This window comes from Antechinus flavipes, chromosome 3 (assembly GCF_016432865.1).
Source record: "Antechinus flavipes isolate AdamAnt ecotype Samford, QLD, Australia chromosome 3, AdamAnt_v2, whole genome shotgun sequence".
NCBI classification, from domain to species: domain Eukaryota; kingdom Metazoa; phylum Chordata; class Mammalia; order Dasyuromorphia; family Dasyuridae; genus Antechinus; species Antechinus flavipes.
In genome coordinates, this window is record NC_067400.1 from 448,225,998 (window position 1) to 448,243,708 (window position 17,711).

The following is a 17,711-nucleotide window of genomic DNA, read 5'->3' on the forward strand; positions in this document are numbered from 1 at the left end:
CACACTTTGAAAAATTCATTGTAATTTACAGTTTTAGAAATGCCAGTAGTTTGGAAAATATTTATAAGAGCTTATTAAAATCAAAATTCTTAGAAGGAGTTAACAATGGTTTTCTCTAATTTGAAAAGATTAACATTATTATTTGTTGGCTTCCATTTTAAAAATGATACTCATCAGTTTTTATAAACTGATCACTAAAACAAAACAAATCCTCCAGTAGAAGGAAAAGTGAGTCATCAAAAAAAGCTAGTAGAAAAAATGTCATATGCTAAAGTTAGATACCAAGGGATTTATGGCTAATTTTCAACAAATAGAGATTAGAGTCAAATGCCTTTCATGGAAAAACATGTATATTTATTGTAGGCAGCAGTTAAATATACTTTAATGCCCACTGTGTTAACATCCCTATTCTTATTAGGCTATAAAAAGCCTTTAGTATTTTATTTTATCTTTCAGCAGACAGTTAGTTAATGACATAAGAGGAAGATGTGTAAAGCTCATTTAAGGGGAAACAATTACTATAACTGATCAACAACTCTCATCCTTTCTCATTAGAAGAGCCAAAAGATTAAAATGGCACCTTTATCAACTGCAGGTAACCTAACTAAACGTAACAAAGGAAGTCTAAATGAAAGATCAAGTTATATAGCTATGTTAATATAATTTACATGACCACTAGAGTATATTTAACTAGCAAAAGAATTACCTTCTATTCTGATGAAAACAAATACTTGCTTCCCCCTTTTCTCTTCACCAAGCAAACATTTATTAAGCACCTTCTATATTTAAGAAGTATACAAAGTACGAGGGATACAAAGGAAAGCAAAAGACAGCTCTCAAAGAAATTAGAATCTGATGGCTGAAGACTACATATTAAAAAAAGCTGAAAAGGATGGGAGTAAAACAAGAAAAGAGAGGAGATATACATCAATGGTGGGGATGATGAGATGCCTGTAGTGGAAAATAGAGGAACTGAGAGGGCCTCTCTTAAATCTGCTCTCCTTCCTCTCCAATCAGTGGGAGAAGGGCCTATGTATGGGGCATGAGATTCTGAGCAAACATGAGTTTCATAGTTGATGTAATCTGATGGGAAGATGAGTTTCTAGAGGCAAAGTACAAATAAGGTGGGAAATAAATGTACATTTACTCAAAAGGAATTTGTGTAATTTGTAATATTTTATAATCCATTTTTGTGAGAACTTGCTACACACACACACACACACACACACACACACACACAAAACCACTCCCACCCCCCAACCTTTCTCTATTTCCAAATACCTTAACTCTACTTCGAAGAAAAAAGCAAGTAACTTTTCAAAGGGATATTGTATTTTAAAAGGAAATAAAACAAAAATGGAATAAATAATAGTAGTAAAATTCTTCTTCCCAAACAAACACCTGCTTTGGGTTTATGGTGACAAGAAGGGAAGTGAAAACCTGAGACAGCCATTCAGATAATGGAAATTAACAAACAAACAAAATCAACCTCTTTTACCTCTAAAATCAACCTTTAATACCTCCAATAATATCTACTATTTAATCAAAATTAGTTTTATTTTAACCCAAAATAGCCAAATAGCTGTGCACTATTCACTTTATTTTGTTTTTATGGTAATTGTCTTTTAATAAAGAAAGTATTTTGAAAATTTTGAAGTACTATGCATGATTGTTTAAAATTCCTTGGTTTAAAATTCTCTCATCACAAAGCTGTTACTTGATTTTACTCTTTTCTTCAATAGCTGACCTGACAGAAAAGTAATTTAGCTAGAAATATACATCTTTAAAAAACACAGATTATTATAAGAATTCAAGAAAAAGGTTAATTACATAAAGTTACCTAAATATGTGAGTATGCTGAAAAAATAAACTTTTTTTTTTTTTTAGCTTGAATTTGTTCTGATGCACAGCCATTGGAAAAAATATGTAAAAATAGTGTTGAGGGCAAGTTCTTCCTTAAGTAAGGTTCAGGTTCAACATGTCCAAAATAGAACTCAATGCCTTTTCTTTCAAATTCAACCTTCTTTCAATCTTGCCTTTTTCTATTAAAAGCACTAAAATCCTTTAAGCCATATAATTTTAGAACCTTATTGTAATTCTTAATGTCTTACTTAATCTACACATTCAATCAGTTGTCAGCTCTTACAATTTCTTTCTCTACAACATTTCTCCTCCGTTCCCTTCTTTCCCTTCAGAAAGGGACCACCATTGATTATACTTTCATCACCACTCATCTGGACTATGGCAAAAAAAAAATTTATTCATCATGAGCAGGTTGGATTTACAACTGAAAAGTAAGGATAGAAGGATAGCTGAACATTGTAAAGAAATGATAGATCATATTAATAATAAAATAATAAAAATTACTTATCAGTAAATGCAGAAAAAGTAATAATTTAAGATTAAAAATCTAAAATGTATTGAGCAATTAAAGGGCCTTTCCTTAATATGATAAACAATGGTAATATTTGTGAAAATTAAAACAAAACACAAGATGTATTTCCAAAAAAGATGAAAAGCAAGGATGTACATTAAACCTGTAATATGTAACATAGTCCTAAAAATGCTAGCTTTAACAATAAGACAATCAAAGGAAATTGAGGGAATAGGAATATCTGAAAAGGCAAAGTTATTATTGGTGGATATTAAGGTGTATTTAAATAGTTCTAGAGATACTGAAAAAATTAACAAAAACAATAATTTTGGTAAAATAGGAGGACCTAAAATAAAACTAAAATCATCGGTCTTCATTTATATCACTAAGACAACTCAGGATAAGAAGAAAGAAATTGGGACTTGGGAGGGAGAAAGAGATCCCATTTAGGCAATTACAAAATGCATAAAATATATTTATAATTACTCTAACAATAAAAACTCAAGACATATAAATACAAATGAAAACTACTTTTTACAGAAACAGACAAAATAATAAAGATTTTCACTGACCATGGTTGATCAATGTTATCATAGTAAAAATGGTTATACTATGAAATTATATTTGTTACCATATCAAAATCTTCAAAAGCTACTTTTATAGAAATATACAAAAAAAAAAATAACAAAATTCATCTGAAGGAACAAAAAGTCAAGGAGAAATAATAAAAAACATAGTGGGAATAACCTGCTCTAGAATTATTGTACCCCAAAATTTTATCTTAAAGCAGTAGGCTATTTGGCATTAGGGGGAAAAAAATCATCAATGGAACAAATTATGCAAATAAGATGAGAAAGGTCAAACATAAAGAGCCTAATGTTTGATAAAGTGATCTTAAGGCGTTATGACACTGCAGCATAAATAAAAGCTAAAAGAGAATAAAAGGAAGCATCTTTCACAACTCTGATTGTGGGGAGGATTATTCATGCAAGGGATTAGAGGTTATCATTTAGAGGAAAATGGCTAACTTAGATTTCACAAAATTACACAATAAGAAAATCAATAGAATAAGAGTCAGAGAAACTACTGAAAGAGGAAAAAAATCTCTAAGATCTGCTATAAAAGTTATATATTTTATTTTATTATTTTTTTGGTGGCTGTTGAGGCAGTTGGGTTTAAGTGACTTGCCCAGGGTCACACAGCTAGGAAGTGTTAAATGTCTGAGATCAGATTTGAACTTAGGTCTTCCTGACTTCAGGGCTGAACAAGTTATATTTTTTAAAATCAACATTAAAATATAACAGGGGCCAATTCTCAAAACATAAGTGGCCAAAGGACATGAAAAGGTAGCCTATCCTTCTGGGATAAATACTAAGGAGGAGAAGAATGGTGATGATAGTGATAATGAAAATGATAATTCATTTCAACAACTACTTAAGATAATATAGGGAATAATCATGAGAATCTGGGTTTAAATTCCATTTTTGGCACTTACTGGCAGTGTGATCCTGGAAAAAACCACTCAGACTTTTGGAGTCCCGGGCTCATCTCCAAGATAATAAATAGCAGCATATCTGCCTATATGTACTGGTAGAGGAAGTTTCTATAACAGCAGTTCCCTACAATAATGGAACCACAGGTTTGGTCACAAATACAAATCATACTTATCAGGAATTTGTGCCATGACAGGCTCTGAGACAAAAAAAAAAAAAAAAAAAAATTAGTTTCTGCCCTTGGGGGACTAATAATGGGACATCATGTACACATCTCTCATGTACATCTTCTCACACTACCCTACTTCAGGCCTTTAATCTCTACTTTACTGAATTATTACAATAGCCTTCTAATTGGATTCCCTGTCTCACCTTTCTCCCTCCTCCGAGTTTCTTGCTCAAATGCCAAAGTGACATTTCCTAAAGATGAAATTCTGACTATGTCACTTCTTACCTCTGATTCAAACTCTTAACAGCTTCCCATTACCTTCAGGATAAAATATAAAGTTCTCTGTTTGGCCTTTAAAACTGACCCTTTCTTATCTTTTTACTCCTCTTATACTTTATTCCTTTCTATGCATACTATGATTCAACTATATCCCCTACACTAAATGTTTTTTGACTTACTGTTACTGAATATTAAATCTACTTTAGATGATGCATTATGTTAATTAAATATAATGGGTTCACTTAAGAATCCATTTATGATTTATATTATAAAAAGAAAATATATCAAGAATTTTAAAAATACAGTTTTAAATGGCTTTTGATTTTTGGAAACAAGCAAAACCACTGACTTTTCTCTTTCTTTTTCACAATTTTTATTCTGTACTGTAATCATGATAGGCCATTTCATAAACTTTAAAAGGTAGAATAGAGAAAATACCTTTTCCTTCATTGCTAACATACACAGTAATAAAATAAATTAAAATGGTAATGAAAATATACATAGAGCATATTTTTACTTATGAAAAGATCAGACAGCTTATTTTATTTGAAAAGGTTTCACACAGCTTGTAATTACTTTGAAAAGCACTGCTATACTGTTTCTTTTTCACCATTTTAAAAACTTCATTTTCATTGAAATTAATTTTTTATTCTCTTAGTATTCTACTAAGAGAATAAACTAATAACAGAATACTGTCTTGGTAACTAATAAAGATTCAAATGAACTTTAATTTTTAGTTAGGCCTATGGCACATGCAGACCATTAAAGTTCAAAATATAAAAAGCAAGTTGAACTATTCATTTAGAATGAATTTCTACTTCTGTCCAGGTAAGATATGTAAAAACCCATTTAAAAAGTTCTTATGAAATAATCACTGTACAAACTCTTAATATCATTGCTGTTGTCAACAAAAGAATATGCTTAGGAATTTTACTGTATGTTATTCCTATTTTAGCTGGACCTTAAAAAGATTTTGTTGCATTTTCTTTCTGTGATTTTACTTTGTTAACATAAAATCTCAATGAAAATGCAATCAAGTGTAGTATTAATGGAAAGGAATTGAAATAATACTGAATCTCCTTTATTTAAAAAATAAAACCATATCAAGAGAGCTAATGTTTTAAATGTTCAATTTATAAATTTCAAGTGAAAAAAGTATTCAAAATATTAGAGAAAGTGAGATTTTTCTCTTTACATTTTTCTTGGTTCATTCACCCAAATCCCTAAGGTCATGGCATGCACATAGTCTATGGTAAATGGTAATAACTAAAAAGGATCTACTGTAGGTAAAAATACTATGGCAAAGAAAAATGTTTTAAATATCAAAGTATATTAAAAAGTGAGGAGGTTCAAAAAATATTTAGAAATGAATATAAATCTTTTTCAGTATTTGAAAGATGGAAAAGAATGTAATATTATTTTTCACTACAAAAGAAGAACATCTGATACTGTATTTTTTACTTCATTGGAGGTTCTCTATGTCCCAGAAGAGGTAAAAATCCCTTCATTTATGAGAAGGGTAAGCTTGGCATTCCTCTAAAGTTGTAAGATGGAAATACTTAAGATTTTTGATACAGGTTTGAATTTTATCAAAATTAACTAGAATTGGATCTACAGAAAAACAAAAAGCAGTTTTGATCGGGCTTTTGTTTTTTCTCTCTTTGAACTGACCAAACTGGCTGCTTCGTATCACACTGACACATTTTGAGAATTTTACCCTCTTAAAGAATAAAGATACAAATTACTGAATAAAAAGGTTATGATCTTAATGGAAGAAGATGAAGTTTTGTTAAATCATATGTGCATTGGGAACTGATTACTAGGATAGTTCTTAAAATAACATTTTCCCATGTTTTTCTTATAAAGAGAATATTCAATCAAAATAAAGTATTACCTTGCTAAGGAAAAAAAAAAATCCCTCAGAGACCATTGAGTAGAGCCATAATGTGAATGATAAAAATCATACCATGAAAGCTTTCCAATGTTTTAAGAACTTCATATTCAAGCAGACTAAAGTGTCAATTTTTAATCTCTGAGATTTTCTGCTATAGTCAAAAACTAATGCTAGTTAAACTTTTTATATCCTAAAAAAATTAATAAAAAGAAATGAAGAATGAGGCACTATAGCATAAGCAGTGGAAATAACAGCAAGCTAGAAAAAAGGTTATAATTATTATTTGGCTCAAAGGAGGAAAGCTAATGGTAAATAATTCATAGCAAAGTCAGAAACAATTATTAAAATATTTCCATTATCATTTATAAAAACTAAAAAAAATAGCTATCTATTTTGTAGAGAAACACATAGCCTTTTAACCGTCCCTACCTCAACAAGTCTTGCTAATTTGCACTCATGACAAACTTTTGTAAACAAATTAAGAAAGATAAGATTTGGAAAACAATTCCTTTAGAGGAATGGACTTCTCATCACATTACAAATAGGTTCACTAATCATTTCTGAGAGTCATAAAACCAGTCAAGCCAGCTAAGTATTCTTTACCTGATAGAAGTGGAAATTAATGTTAAAGATGAATATGGGAATAGTGATAAATCTTGTTGTCAATCCCAAAGTTGAGATACCACAAAACATCCTAATTTCATAAGTATAGCTTTGTATTTTGTGACTTGAGATATCTTTATAATGGATTCTAAGTCCTTTAAGAATTCCCTATATTTACTGTGCAATCAAAATCCGGCACTTTGGAATTCACTGAACTTCAAGTTGGCATTGACCTTGTGTCTACTGTTCAGAATTTTATAAACATTATCTTTCTGAAAAGGCATTGATCATTTTTGTTAGTATTTAAAAGGCACTGATATTTTGATGAGTTGAATTAATTTCCTTTGCATTTCTCTTATATTTTTCTTGTAATATTATGATAAAAACAAAAAAAATTCCAGGTGTGAATGTTTTATACTTTAATGCACCTTGTCTAAGTAGCTACTGCCTTCAATAGTATAGATGAAATCCCTCCATGATTTTTATACCGTGCAGCTTTTGTTTGTGCACACAATTTAACATAATAAGGTAAGTTATATTTTATTTCCAACAATTATGATCAAAATATTGAGAAAATGGAGAGAAAAGAGCTGGATTTGGAATCCAGAAGAGGATCCAAATTATGTCTCAGTTATTCAAAAGCTGGGGAATCTCCTGATAATTCCCTTAACTGCCCAGAGCAATTAAGGCAATTCTAAATCTCTAAGTTAAATTAAATTTATTTGAAACATTTTTTGGCGTCATTCTCACTCACCACCCTCATATACCTAATTAATCACCAAATCCCACTGCTTTTATTTCCATGTGTCACGTGTCTCCTCATTATTAATAGGTTTTCTGCACCATTTGCTTACACTACTAGAATAGCTTAATCTACCTCTGTCTTAAATCTATCCCCATACAATCCATACACTAGTCCCATTTGCCACTTCTTATTTACACATGGATCTCCTGTATTTATGCTCTTTTCTAGCTACACTAACATTCTTGCCATTCTTCTTATCTCCAGTCTGCATGCTTTTGGTCAGTGTGCCCTCAGGCCTGGAATATTCTACCAGCACATTCTTACATTTGTAATCCTGGGCTTCATCTTTGATTCAAATCAAGTAAATCCCCCAAGCCTTTCTCAAGATTCTGCCTCCCAAGTTTACCTTGTAATTTACTTTGTGTATGTTTTGTGTAGCAGGGACTTATTTCCACTTTTGTCTTTGTAAGCTTGCCTCTTACTAATCTGTATGTTATATATAGATTATTTCCCCCTTTAGAATGTAAGCTCTTTAAACTCAAAGACTGATTTTAATTATTAATTTATATTCTGGAGGTTTAACATAATGTTGGGCATAGAGAAAGCACTTAATAAGTGCTGGTTGATTGTCTGAAGACTTAAATCCTAAGACCATAAGAGTACTACACTAGAAAATATTACTATCAAAATACTGTTGTACATAAAAGGACCTGAATATTCCTTTTCTGTTTCTAAGGTTTCAATCTATAATCATGGCATCAACCAACTGTAACTCCATTTTCTTAATAAAACTAAAGACAAATTACATCTAATAGTTTTCTCCTTCATGCAAAAATGTATATTTGTTGTTATTGTTCAGTCATTTTTCAATTTTGTCTAACTTTTCATGATCCTATCTGAGGTTTTTGTGTTAGTGATAATACAGTGGTTTGTCATTTCCTTCTGCAGCTCATTCTATAGATGAAGAACAGAAGTAAACAGGATTAAAGAATTTGCCCAGAGTAACAGATCCAGTAAGAATCTGAGGCCAGATTTGAATTTGGGAAGATGAATTTTCCTGACTCCAAGCCTAGTGCTCTAGTTACTATACCATCTAACTGCCCAAGTGTATATTTTACCTTTACAAATAAATCATACCAATATAAATTAAAAGAAAATGAGAGGTGGAGTAATAAGGAGTAAGGTAGCGGTATTTGGAGTGAGAAGATATATTCGAATCCTTAACTCATCTATGTGGTAATCTGCCTCAGCTGCCTTGCTTGCATGTTGAGGTGCTTCAGAAAAATGCTTTATGTTTTTCATTTTACAAAAATCATATAGCCTTTCTGCACAGTTCATGTTTGCTGAAGAATAGGAAAGACTCTAGAACCTTGCAAATATTTAAATGAGATATTCTACTATGTTCCTGTGGGTTCTCTCTGACGTTCATTTATTTAATGAAGGTCCCATTGGCAACACACCAGTCCTCAACAGTTATTTATCTTTCTAGATTACACTTGTCTATTTAAAAGTTCTTATCTGAGAATTCCTTTAAAACTCTTGATTAGATGCTAACTAATCCTTAAGACTTACTTCATTAAGATTCCATCTACACATTTGAAATTTATTGTAGTGCAGAATGTAAGATTTCTGAAAACAAGGATTTTTTTTTTTTTTTTGCTTTTGGTTTTTGGTTAGTTTAGCTTAACAATATAACAATATAACCCAGTGCATTTATCTTCTAATTTGACTATTTCTATTATCACTACATCAGTTTCATGGTAGGAGTAAAGCTTTCTTCCTATCTATATTCTCTCTATTTGGATTACTGAGTTCAATTGTACTAAGGATCACAATTATGTATTGATTTGCCCCAATCATGTCCTGTAATAATTCCTATTCACTATATAGGGCCAAATGCAATAAACAATGTATTATCAGCAGGCCACAGATTATACAGTACTCTATTTATAATTGGGAAATGTTTTCCCATTAAGAAGTCACTTCTTATTATTGAATTTAACTTTCAAAACATACACTTAATGAAATTCACCAAATGATAGCATTTATAACTATGTCTAAATGCTGTATTTACTTTTTTTTTCTCATATCAATCACTTAAAGGTGGTATAATTTACAAGTTATTTTTCTCTGTGATGTAGAATTAATCAGGATAAAGTTTAAGATTTTTAAAATTTTACTTGTAGCCTCAAGCATGGAATTTCTAAGTCTTTTCTTTACTATACGTTACTTTGTATAATACTTCTTATGCTCTGAATATTTCCTATGAAAATGCCATTTACTGGCAATGAATGAATATTATTTATTACAATGTAGTAATTAACATTCCAATTTATTTATATGCCAAAATTTGTTGAACTATTTTCCCATAATTGACTATAAATTGTTTTGAGCTTTATTTTTAATACAAATAATGCCGTCATGAACATTTTTATTCACAGAAATCTTTTTAGGATAAAGTCTCAAGAATGAATTTCTTGTATAATTACAAGTTGCTTTTCTGAACAGTATAACCAATTCATAGTTCTATCAGGAATAATTTAATATAGCTGTCTTTCCACAGTCCATCCAAAGAAGAATTTTTATATTGTTTTAGCATTTTTGGTAGCATAATGAGGTGATAATTCAGGATTATTTTAATTTGCATTATTCCAGTTATTAGAAATTTTGAAGATTTTTTTCTATTTTTTCAGTCTTTTAAATTTATTTGTGACTCTGAAATTATTGCAATAGCCTAATAAGTTTTCTTGATTTTATTTTCTCGCTATCAAAACAATATTATTTTTTGCATGCAAATAACACTCTTTTATTCAGACATTTTCATAGCAACCTATAGTATACAAAATTTCAAATTCTTTAGCCAGTATTCAAGGATGTCTATATTCATCTCTGCTTCTATTTTTTTGTTCATACTCCCTTCACCTAGATTTTCCTTTTCCCTCTCATCCTTCAAGGCTTAGCTCAAGTCAAATGAACTTTATGAAGTAATCTAATTTACCTTTTGTTAAATCAAATTGTCTAGTAAATTACTTTATTATATGTTTTCATTTTTATTTAATATGTCATTTCAGGTGTGGTAGTCTTCTCTTTAAACTATGTTAGAAGTAACTTTAGGGGAAGGATAATACCCTATACTTCTATATTCTCCAGAGAAGTTTAAAAGATATCCCAAACACAATTGAAAAAATAGGCAATTAGTAAATAACTAGGTTACTGAATGATTTGTATCTAAAGACTAGCTCTGAAGGTGTTATATTAGGGTTTTTCATAGGTATGTCTCACTAAATATCTCTATGCATAACTGAAGAGACCAGAAATCTTGATAGTTATTAAAAATATAAAAGATGATAACACTTATTTATGTGGTAGGAGGGAACATCAACAGAACTTTATTACAAGATCAAAGAATGCATGCTAGAGGGGATTTTAATAGTCACCTAGTTCAATTTTGTCATTTTATAGATGAGGCTATTGAAGTCCTAGAGAGATAAAGTCGATATGTTCAAGGTCAGAGTAAATTAATGGGATCACAAGCTTAAATATCAATGGGTGTCTAAGTGCCTAAGGAACCAGAAAAGCTGCTTAATGAAATATATGCCACAGATGATTTTAACTGGATATCTACTAGTCACAAAGGAAGGCAACAGTGAATAGAGATCTAGTCTCTTACAGACAGTTAAGAAGTGATACATATCGTTACCATGAGCAAATAATTTAATGTTTTAGCCCCACAAGCAAATTTCTGAAACTATACATAAATTATAGAAGAATTACAGATTTGTATAAGTAAAGAAATTTTTCCTCCCAGGAAACTTTCTACAGAATTGAAATCATAGATCTCAAATTAAAAAAAAAAAAAGTCATTCCCAAATCTCTAAGACTTTTCAGATATTTAACAAAATGTAATGTGAACTTCCTATTTCTTTGCTCACCCACAATATTAACAGGCAAACAGAATCTTTTTCAAAAACCTCAAATTTTACCCAAAATAACTGAAAGACCATTTCCTCTCATAACAATACTGTAAATAATGAAATTTTGGAATTCACCCTGTAAGCCAGCAGAGAAATAGCGTTCAATAGCAGTACAACCTAAAATGTTTCATAGCGAGATGAAGAAGTAATCAAAAACAAGGAACTAAAAAGTACTTCAAATACTTCACTTCAGCAAAATCTCAAATAGCACATTTAATAGCTCATCTATGGCTTGGAAAATCCATAGCAACTAAGAAATTTTATGACTTACTAACAGGAAATAAAGTTGCACTATTTGAGCAACAACTATGGTGAGAAGGGGAAACTAAAAAGGATCAAAGGGTCATAGATACAAAGCTAAATAAAGAACTTAGATGAGTTTACCAGTAAGCTCTGAAATTTTGTAGTTAAGAAAACTGAGGTCTAGAGAGCTGAAATGATTTTCTTGAAGTGACACAGGCAATACATATTGTAGTCAATGCCAGTCTCATGACTCAAGGATACTAAAACTATTTATGGCAACTTGCTGCACCCAGTCTATACTCTTAAATAGAATATAAACTAGGTAATTTATTAAAGTAACTATTTAATATTTGCCTCACAGCATAAGTAATTATAATATTTACATATTACTTTACAAATATGATCTAATTTGAGCCTTAAAACAAACCTCAGAAATAGATTTGTTTTTTACCCATTTTACAAATAGACACTAAAGTTAGCAGAGGTTAATGACAATCAAGATTATATAGCTAGTAAATAAATGTCTGATGCAGATTAAATCTAAGGTCTTCCTTACTCCAAGTCACTATGATCTTTTCAGTCACAACTGCATACTCATATCCTAAGTCACAGATATGATGATCACATCTAAATCACTAAATTTAGTGACTAAATCACTAGAACTGGAGAATTTCAAAGCTACTGAATTCTTACATATCACATGGGTCAAACTTTTCCTTTTATAGATGAATCAATTGAGATGGTGGTGGTGGTGGTGATAGTAGTAACAATAAAAATAATTATGTATCTATGTATCTATTATCTATTAAATAGCCACTGTATGCCAGGCATTATGTTAAGTGCTTTCCAACAGTTATCTTATTTGATCCTCACAACAATCCTAGAAGATAAGTGCTATTATTATCCCCATTTTACAATGAAGGAAACTGAGGCAAATAATGGTTAAGAAATTTACCCAAAGTTTTAGTAAATGTTTGCGACTGGATTTGAACTCAAATCTTTCTGATTTTAAGATAAAGTTCTCTAATACTTGCCACCCCTAGTTTTCCAAAAGATTAAATGTTTTTTCTAAGAGCACATTAGTAGTAGTGGAAGAGCTAAGGCAAGAAGAATTTAACTCTTGATCTAAGGAAATTTAGTAAAAAGTATCCACAAATAGTTTAAAACTCTTTACAAGAGACAAATACAAGAAGTACAAAAGGAGATATCAATAATTCCATTCCATAGATATTTATTAAGGTATTTACTATGTGCCAGACATTGTGCTATGTATATGCTGGGCATACAAATAAGAAAAATAAAGTCTTTGTCTTTAAAGTGCTTATAATCAATATAGGAAGACATTACACCAAAGGAAACTGAGAAAAGAGAAGAAGGGGACAGAGAAAGCACTCAGCACAGGAGCATGATGATGGTAGAGTCCAAGTCAAGAAGTATAGCATATACAAAATGGTTGGGCCATGAATCTTTCAGACCTCTTTAATAAGGATTTTGCATTCTCCACAATAATGACTTTTCTGATGATGAGCTTGTCCCAGGAGGAGAAGGAGGATGATAAAGTTGAATCCAAGGATTGAAGCTTGTGGGAAATGATTATCAGGATTGGATCTGTTTATTTTGCTCAAGTTTGTAGAAAGTGATAAAGAAAATGAACTAATTTTTTTCCCATCAAGATCATAATGAGATTATATGAAACACTGATTTTAGTATTAATTTCTTTAATTCATCTTATGTATGAAAGAATTTGCTTTTTAACTTGATTATAAGTAACTTTATTCAATCTGCATGTAAAGAAAATAAGTTAACTGCCTTACTTGTTTTTTTAAACTAAAAATAGTTGCAGTGCATAACCACAAAACATTTCCACTTATTAAGAACATGAAAACATAAATCTCCATGCCACACTACTTGTCTTAAAAAAAAAAACCCAGAACTTACACAATAAGACTTATAACTTTTAACCTGTAGTTTTTATGTAATTTCTTCAGAATTTTTTTTGTAATTTTCTGTGTATTTTAAAAAATGTTTCAATAAATTTCTTTATTTTACTTATTTATGGGAGGACTATAAGAATCTCCCTTCTCTTCCACCTCAAATAAAAAATGGGGCAGGGGGAAGAGAAGTACTTAAAATATGTATTATCAAGTAAAATGAATCTACATCATGGGCAGAAATCTGTCTCTTCCAGCATACTGAACCTATCACTTCTCTTTCAAGAGGTGGGTCACATCATCTTTAAAAACATAATTCATCCTTCATTTTAAATGTTGACAACATTCTTTTCCTAATTCTGATCACTTTTATCTGTCTAAGTTCCTACTTCCCAGAAATCTCTAAAATATTCTTTTGTCATTTGGCATGGTAAAATGATATTTGGTATAATGATATTTCATTACATTGTCATACCACAATTCCCTAATTGAAGAGACTTTTTCATTTCCAGGTTGTTTTCTTTACTTTCTACCCCCTTTTAATCTGCTTTGAGATTAAGAAGGTTATTAACTTGTAGAATACTCCCTGCTCAGATTCCTCTTTTAACTTCCCCTCTTTCTCTGCTTCTTTCCCTCTTGAGATTTCTACATTTGCTATACCACACATATAATTTTTCCAGGTTCAGATAAGAATGAGATTCACCTACTGCCAGATACCACCACTTTTTACATAATTGCATTCTCATTTCAAGAATACAAATTATGAGAAATTGTAAATCCCAGATTTTCCTATACTCTACTTTAGTGTACTACTTTAATATTATTATTTTCTTTTCCTTCTTTGAACCTTCAGGGAAAGAAAAATCAATCTATCCCCAGAGTAATTTCTTAGTTTATGAAATACCCTTTGAAGACATTCAAGATTCCTAGAAATACTAGTTTCTTCTCCCCTACTGGAAAATTAGCCTTTTATTGATTGACAAGTCTCTTCGAACTGTTCATGTAAATTTTAACTTTTTTGATTTTCTTTTTTACTTTTACATTTGCATTTAATGTTAGAAAGTCTCATTTTTGATTAAATATCCATTTTTTTTGCTATTTAGTTGAATTCAGCTTTTTAGAATAAGCTATTTTTGATTGTAAGTATTTTTTGCAATATTGTAATCCAAGTTTTGACTGATTCTAAAAGACAATTCTGATTTATGATTCCTTACTATATTTTAATACCTTCTTTCTGGTTGCTTCAAGTACTATGGCCTCTCTTTGAAGAAAATTAAAATTAGCCAGATCATTTAGAACAAGATGGCAAAGTGAAAATAGAAGTAATCCACTCCTTACCTTCTGAAGGAAATCCAAAAAGAAAAAATGTGAGGAATGCCATAGTTAAAATCTAATTTTAATTTTCTTCAAAGAGAGGCCATAAGAATTTTTTGTCCCATTAACTTTCAGGAATTCAATGACTGATTCTTAAATTCTTCAATTATTTCTTCTTGTTACGTTTTCTAGTCCAGTTGTTCTTGTAATAAGTCAGTTTGCATTTTCTTCCATTTAAAAAAAATCCTTTTCATTTTGTTTTAATATTGCCCGCTGTCTCATGGAGTCATTGATTTCTGTTTACTTCTGATTTTTCATGGCGTTCATACTTTGTAGTTATTCTCCTTCAATTCTTTCCCGCTGAACTTTTTCTTTTATTTTATTAATCTCTTACTTTATCTCTTCTAGGTAGTTATGTAGTACTTCAGTAAAATTAATTTTTCTGTTGAGTTTCTTACAATGTTATTCTTTCCTAAATTGAATTTTTAGGTTTCTTGTGCTACCATGATTCTTTATAATATTCTGTATTTTACTGTGCTTATCTTTTCAGCATTGAATGTTCCTAAATTTGATATCTGAGCCAGTCAGGATCTACCTACTACTGCCACAGCTATCTTCACCTGAGTCAACTGGATTCCTGCACTTGATGGCTATCCAAGTCCCCCTGGATATGTGAGTTACAAAGTGCTGATTTTTTAGGTAGTTCTTGTATAGAAGAAATCAAGTACTACAATTTCTCATTGAGTTTACTGATAATTACTAAATTTGTTGTGGTTTTAAAAGATTCATTCATTCATTCATTTAGCTGTGGTGGGTGTATAGGAACTGGGTTACTTGTCCTCTTTTAGGCATCCATCTAATCAAGAAACCTAACTTCCTTATTTCTCATTGTTTTTATTTCATTTTATTTTATTTTTTTGCAGAGGAAATTGGAGTTAAGTGACGTGCCCAGGGTCATACAGCTAGGAAGTGTTAAGTGTCCTTAACAGATCCTTCTGACTTCAGGGCTGATGCTCTATCCATTCTACCACCTAGCTATCCCATTTCTCCTTGTTTAAAAAGCTTCACAAAACATGTACCTGGTCCATTACACTTTCAAAAGGTGGGAAGCATATTTTCCTTCTTTTAATAATGTTTTCAAAACATTACGTTCATATTGGTTTTTAAGGAAAACATACAGGCAGACACATAGTACTTTTTTCTTTTTAACAACGTAAACAATCAAATGATTCTTTAGCAGTTGTTATTTTCTAATTTTATAATGTTACTTTCTAATTTCTTAAAAGCTTTCAGAAGCTTCAGAAATACTGAAACAAGAATGAAAATCACCAATGCTAGGGGACTGGGTCATTGAAAAATTAACCAATGGGTTAGAACAAAGATGGTGGAGTAGAAGTGGCAATTACTGCTATAGTCAATCAACATTCCTGTCCAAACAATTTTAAAATAACACCTCAAATCAAATTTTGAAGGGGCAGAGGTAACAAAAAGTCATGATGAGATAGCTCAGAAAAGAAAAAGAGGTTTGGAAAAATGATCAGAAAGAGATTACAGGGAATCTTTATCTGGATCTGGGTGCTGTTGGTGCTGATTAACCAACTCCATATGAAGTTCTGCATCACAGTTCCAAAGCAGAGAGAAACTCCTGGGGTTTGTCACAAGGGAACGGGAACCCTGTTCCAAGGCAGAGAGGAGAGCTCTAATACTTGCTGCTTCAGGAGAACAGAGGACCTGGTTACAGTAAAAGAATCAAGAAGAACACTAGAGTTGGTGACTACTGAAAAGCAGGAGGCTTTCCTGGGTAAAAATTGGAGTGCAAACAAGAGAACAGTGATCATATCTCTATCAGTATAACTTGAAAGCTCTGAAAACAACAGCGTAAAAAAAGCCAGAATTTTCAGACAGTGCCTCTTCATCCCTAAGTAGAGCACAACTTTAACATAAAATTCAAAGTCAAGAAATAGTCTGGAAAAATAAGCAAACAACAACAAAAGAACTTGCTCATAAAAACTACTATAGCAGCAAGAAAGGCAAAGACTAAAACTGAAAAGAAGATAACAATATAAAAATAGCTACAAACAAAGTTTTAAAGGAAAAAAAAAGACAAATTGGACTTTCAAAGGCCAATAAGAATTCCTAAAGAGTAAAAACATAGATAAGTATAAGAATACTTAGGAAAAGAGTGATGTAAGAAAATTATGAAAAGAAAGTCAATGGCTTAGTAAAAGAGACATAAAATATTGAGGAAAAAACTTTAAAAGTTTGAATTGGCCTCATGGCAAATGAGGTACAATTCTTAAGAAAAGAATTCCTTAAAAAGCTGAAGAGGCCAATTAGAAAAGGAGGTACAAAAATTCACCAAAGAAAATAACTGCTTTAAAAAAAATGGAAAAAGAGCTACAAAAGATCACTGAAGAAAATAATTCTTTAAAAATTGAAATTGGGAAAGTAGAAACTAATGACTCAATAAGGCAGCAAGAAACAGTAAATGTAAAAAAAAAAAAAAAAAAAAAGAAAGTGAAAAAAAATAGAAATAGAAATTTCATCAGAAAAACAAGTGACCCAGAAAATAAATGTGCATTCAGTGGTTTTCAGTTGTGATTGAAAATACTGGAATGATTTGCCATTTCCTTCTCTAGCTCATTTTACAGGTGATGAAACTGAGGCAAACAGCATTAAGTGATTTACACAG

The 17,711-nt window shown here is 30.9% G+C and overlaps 1 protein-coding gene across 1 annotated transcript in view; it reads right to left on the reverse strand.

Annotated features, from left to right (window-relative positions):
- Positions 1 to 17,711, reverse strand: part of NBEA (neurobeachin) — a 754,131-nt gene that overhangs the window by 430,776 nt on the left and 305,644 nt on the right. The gene's annotated exons all lie outside the window — the stretch shown is intronic.